The sequence below is a fragment of the Berghia stephanieae genome, chromosome 2 (assembly GCF_034508935.2).
Source record: "Berghia stephanieae isolate SIO BIC M18660-M18661 chromosome 2, UCSD_Bste_1.3, whole genome shotgun sequence".
NCBI classification, from domain to species: Eukaryota; Metazoa; Mollusca; class Gastropoda; order Nudibranchia; family Aeolidiidae; genus Berghia; species Berghia stephanieae.
The window spans coordinates 83,987,419-83,993,251 of record NC_088361.1 but is presented as its reverse complement, the minus strand read 5'-3'; the positions used below and the strand labels follow the sequence as shown (position 1 = coordinate 83,993,251).

At 34.6% G+C, this 5,833-nt stretch overlaps 1 long non-coding RNA gene across 1 annotated transcript in view; it reads left to right on the top strand.

Annotated features, from left to right (window-relative positions):
- Positions 1-3,885, top strand: part of LOC144965686 (uncharacterized) — a 13,595-nt gene extending 9,710 nt beyond the window's left edge. The window contains exons 2-4 of the long non-coding RNA XR_013644084.1: positions 696-892; positions 1,912-1,998; positions 2,611-3,885. This is a non-coding gene — a long non-coding RNA (uncharacterized LOC144965686). The remainder of the gene's footprint in view (positions 1-695; positions 893-1,911; positions 1,999-2,610) is intronic.
- The last annotated feature ends 1,948 nt before the right edge of the window (positions 3,886-5,833 follow it).

Sequence of the window (5,833 nt, the reverse complement as noted above, 5' to 3'; positions counted from 1 at the left end):
AGATCGTTTTCAATACTTGGTCCTCAAATACGGAACGCTCTTCCCAGGGTTATTCATGAAGCATCTGTCACTGACAGTGTTGACATTTGACAAAGAACAGTGAGGAATATTTATTGAAGTGATTAGATTGGATGGGGGATGAGTGTTGATTAATTTAAGTGAGGATTGAGGTCGTAGTATTTTCGTAAAAAAGTGGTTGCTGTTGAGAGGAGTAATTTTACAGACGTTTTTTTAGCCAGCTGTTTTATTTTGATCAAGAGAAGTAACGGCCAAATGTTTTTTAATGTCAAAAAAAATAAAAATTGCAGTGAGTCGCAAAGAAAATGATGAGTATGATGATGATATGCACATTGCGATGTTATATATATTTGCAGGTCTGATAACCCAAATTGTTCATTGTTGTTATGGAAATACTCTCAAACCGATGCAAAATATTGTCTATTCAATTTTAAATCAAACCCATAATTGCATTCCGTTATTATCAGGCCTGCTATTATGCACACATTGGTACATTCACATCACAATAGAAATGCATAATGTTGCGATAAATTAGCATACAGGGGTAAACCATAGCATTTAAAATAAATAGTCTACATTATATTTTCTAATATTATATTAAGTATTTAATAAACAACTTTCCCTTAACGTTGGATGATCCTATATTTTGGTAGATGATATCTTTGATTTCTCCACAGATTTGATGGTTTAGCTCGTGGGTTTGAGGATCTCAATCTCATTGCAAGATTAATCATCCATTTATGTCCTGGTCAAATGATTTTGATCATTACACTTTGATGCTGGAAATGAAATAGCATGCCTATCATAATCATCACTGTTCAGAGATGACTCTATAATTGCTTGCAAGAGCACTAATTTCTCCACCATTCAAATTGTGAGTTATTCATGTCATTTAGTTTAATCTTTTGGTAACATATATAAATATATACACACAGTCAACTCTGCTTAATCGCACACCCCGGGAGTTCGGCTTAGTGTGTCGATTAAGCGGAGAAGCTAATATTTGCATCTAAGCCTCAGCTTACATGTGCAATTCATGTAGGACCTTCCCGTCTGGGTTTTCTACGGGCTTGGGGCTGTCATATTCAAGACATAGCCTCATTGGTATGTTTGTTTCTTTTAATTTTTATTTATTTATTTATTTAGGGTTTTTTGTTTTTGTTTTTGATTATTTGTTTTTTGTTGTTTTCTTTTTCATGTTTTACCGAGAAGAAAATGTAACATTATTGTTCGTAGGAACAATAATTGTGAAGCGTTGATTGCTTTCTATTCTGTGCAAAACTGTTTATAAGCCCTTGTCTTCAATCCCACCAATGTAGATCATCTGTCAAGCATCCTTCTTAGATTTAGCGGGGTTGTTTGTGCACCATGTCAAGTTTTTCAATGTTTGTCCGGGGTGGTTTGTCACATCCCAATGACTCATCTTCATCTTCATTATCCTGGCGTTGCCTTTTGTGTGGCTGAACGGAGCTCAGTAGCTCCTGAGATGTCAGTTCACTGCTGGTTGTTATATTGTTGTCCATTGTAAAGAATTGATCGGCTGAAAAGTTGTGTGGAATGGGAACAGTATTGTTGATTTCATATGGCTGTTGGTTGTCACTGCAATCAAGGTGTAACGATTAAGCTGAGATGGTGTGGGTTAAGCGGAGCGATTATATAGAAAAAATTCTGTTTTTTGGGAATTTGTACAGTATAAGCGGAGTGTGCAATTAACCTATGTGTGATTAAGCGGAGTGAACTGTATCCATTGGCAACAAGTATAGCATTTCATTTTATTATAACATTATCATAAAAATAAACAACAAATTCTCCTAATTTCCCGTCCTGAGCAATATTAATAGTAATACTTAGTATAACCTGACTAAGTCTGTTTTTTTGGGGGGTTTTTTGAAGGAGGAGAAAAAGTACTGCATCTTAAAAGACACTACACAGCCTTTAACTTGCACAGAGAGGTTGTGGTTCACTCAGTTTGAAGTAAAGGTAAGGTTTAGGTCAAAATAAAAAGTGAATCTTAACGTTTTGTTGATTTATATTCATATGAAAATAAATTGTTTCACTGCCTAACAGTGTGTATATCTCATAGTCCTTCAGAGCTACTTTGCCCATAGAGCCGGTGTTAATCCAATTTCTGTAGCATTAAATTGATTGTGAGAATTGATTGCGACACTTAGGATAGTATGCTAGGACCATAAGAAAGTACTTTCAACTTCATCGAACAGAACCAGGATGGATGGAGAGTTCAGAAATTCTAGAAATTTTTTTTTTGCGACAGCATCTGAAACCGATAATGGTCCCGATTGTTATGAGGCTTTATAAAATGAGCTACTGGGACCTCTGCATCATCCTGTGTGGTAACTGTATGCTGTTCTATCCATGCTATATAAATGCAATTTTTTCTTCATTTTCATTGTCTTATTATTCCTTTACATTTAATCTTGTATCTACTTTTGATTTTATCTTTTTGTTATACGTTATCATGAGAAGAAAATGTGAAAAGAAGAGTTTATTATGATAACGATTTCAAAACCATCCTCATTAATTGTATCATGAAATATTTTTGAATTTTTTTTTCTTTCGAAATCTTTTTCACAGGTTTTGTTTGAAATGTAGTACAAGTAACCTCTTGGTTATCACAGGCTTTGGAAAGACATGGATTACATTTTTGAATTATTTCATTGTTCATATGTTGGTGAAAATTACTTTGTACAAAATGGCATATCAACATCATCATATCGAATTCAAATTATGTGCAATCATATTCAGTGAAATTTTATTTTAGAAATAGTAATATGTAGGTCTCTTTTCACTTTTAATCAGTAGATAATATGTCAGATGCTTTCAGTGTTTTTAATTTTATTTTCTGCATAGATTTTTTCACAAAATGGATATGCAGATTTTTGTTGCTATTGTATGTTTTTCTTTTATGGTTAACATTTTTATTGAGTTTTGCGGATGGAAATTATGGAGACATATGTTTTATTCCGATTCCTACTCTGAAAGTTATCAAAATACTTACAAAATAGTGTTATTTTTCGACCCCCTTATTTCAGCAATTGTATTCCCCATGGCCTCGGATATATACTCATCCATTGACTGGGTGACTTCATGCAGTCTGATATTTGTATTTGCGATAGTATTGGTACTTATTTTATTATATTGTTCAACATTACTAATGTCATATAGTTTCATGTTAACAATCGTTCCAGTTGCACAGAGTGGCAGCTCAAATTATAAAAATTCCATCCATGTTCCGTGTGGAGTCTGTATGTTATTTAATCTTTTATTAACTTGGTTAGTCCTGATGTTCACAAAATATCCAAACACATACGATGATGCAGCTGACATTTGTTGGCAAACTTATTTGTATAGAAATGTTTCTTTCATATTTGAAGTAACATTTACATTTCAAATTGTAATGTTTTATCTTTATATTCATTTTACCCTATGCATTTTGCGCAAATGTAAAGTTCTCCCAATAGCTGAGAACAGCCAAAAGGAAAAAGCTCAAAACAAGTATGATATTTTCATGGCCTGTGGTGGCAGTGTTATAATTTTATTTATAGCCAATGTCTTTCGAAGTCTTTTTGCAAGTTGTTCTTGTTATAATTATTCTCATTTAGCTTCAGTTGTCTTAAGTACCAATTTTTTTGTCTTGATTAAGGTAGCCATAGTAGCATTAGCATGGTTGTGTAGACACTTGTACAGAAATGTGTTGTCCCATTGTTGATTTAAAGGTGATATAGATAATATATAAGGTTGTTTAAAACTTTTTGCTATTATTTCTCTCGCAATTATTTCTTTTACCTCTAGAAGTTGAACTTTGCTCAATATCAACATTAAATCCCTCAATAATAATTGTAAAAAAAATCAATATAAAAGCTAAGAATTCTATTCCAATCAGTTTGTCATCATTTTTTATCACTACTGTTTAAGCTGTGTACAGCCTGTGCGTAGACTTTAATGGTCTTAGAAGAGAGATGCCTGACTTGTCTTTCAAATTCAGTCAGGAATAAGGGGAATAAATGTGTGCAACACTCACAATAACCTTTTTGCATTCAATCTAATAGATCTGCATGTAGGATACGATAACTTTTTAATATTCTGCACTCTTTAGACAGGAATTCCCCACAATTAATTTTTCTGCTTGAATGGGATTCAAAAGATTTGTATTTGATATTGATTGGCATATTGATCATAATGTTAGAAGATAATGAGATTCATATTATAGAAAGGTAAAGTAAGACCAGAGGCATGTTCCTTAGACGAGACAAAGTGAAACAAAAAGCTAGCTTAGGAGGCACTAGTGTTGCGCAGGCATTCATGAGCTAGTCAACTGCCATACTCTTTGCTCGTGCTAAATGTGATGAGAAAATATAATACCTTTGCACAAGAGCAAGGACTATTGCTCGTGAATGCTTGCACAGCCAATAGTGCCACCTAAGCTAGCTGTTTGCATCTCATTGTCCCATGTAACAAACACATCTTCGAATGCATTGCAATGGAACCCAGACTCAGTGAAATTGATAGGGTCTACGAATCACATCTCATATGTGTTGGGCCCAATCTTATTGAATCTGAGGTACATGTTTGGATCAAACTTTTTAATCCTGTTGGAGAATCATGTCCAAACAATGCCCTCATACTTTCAGTTCTTACTTACTTTTTTTATTGGTGCTTCATTTGCCCATAATTCTGCCACAGAAGATTGCCAACCATATCGATCTGTTGCCATCTTTGACATCTGTCCCTACATCCACTTTTGGGCCTCCATGTCATGCTCCAGGGTCGTTCTCCACATCTCCAAGGATCTCCCTCTCCTCCTTGCTCCCTGCAGAGTCCACTTGAGGCATTGACGGCCACCCTTGGTAAAGCAACTCGGTTCATCTGGATGACATGGCCAGCCGACCTCCATTGTCTTCTCTTCACAATAGGAGATACAGGCTCCAGCCCTGTCCTCTTCATCGTCGTTTGAGATGGTTTCTGGCAAGAATATCCTCAGTATCTTCCTCAAGCACTTATTTTGGAACGTGTCAAGAAGCTAATGACAGTCTTACATTGCAGTAACACATCTTAACTGCATCCATATATATCATCAACATTGCTGGTGAGCACAGAAAGTATCAAATTCTTGATAAAATAATAGGGTTTTACTGTATACTCAACAAATCTATCTTTATTTACCTGTTTGCATCATAACTTATGTTGTGGAAGAGACACCTCTACTCCCTCCTTTCTAATTTGTTGCTGGACCCTAAAATAAATAACTTATGAAAAGCAATATTCCCGGTACCTATATTGGATATGCAAATCGCTGGTTTATTTATTTTATACAGTACACAGGGTAATAGTAGTCGGATTCTATTTTTATACATTAAACTATTTTAAGTTTTACTTCAAGACGTCTGTTTCAACCACGTTTTGTCAAATGACTTTATGAATGGATATCGCTTACTGACTTGATTGTACAAACACATATAATAATCAAGGCACATTGAAAGTGTCATGATGAGTCACTCGCCTTTGGATCAAAATATTGTAGGTTTGAATCCTCATGGAGATACAAGTTTGTTTTATTTTTGTCTAATGATCTGTGACTTTGAATGGCTGTATCCCATGAAGTCCTATCGCAGTGTGTCGTAAACAAGGGAACTCAGCGGTGATGTGCCTTTTAGCTTACTGAAAATACAATGAACAGTGAGTAAAATAATTTTATTTTGTAGCATATGACAATATCAAGAGGAATTGCCCATGTTTCAAATGAGCAAGCGTTTCATTTGTTTATCTGAACGCATATTATAATAAACGTTGTCTAAAT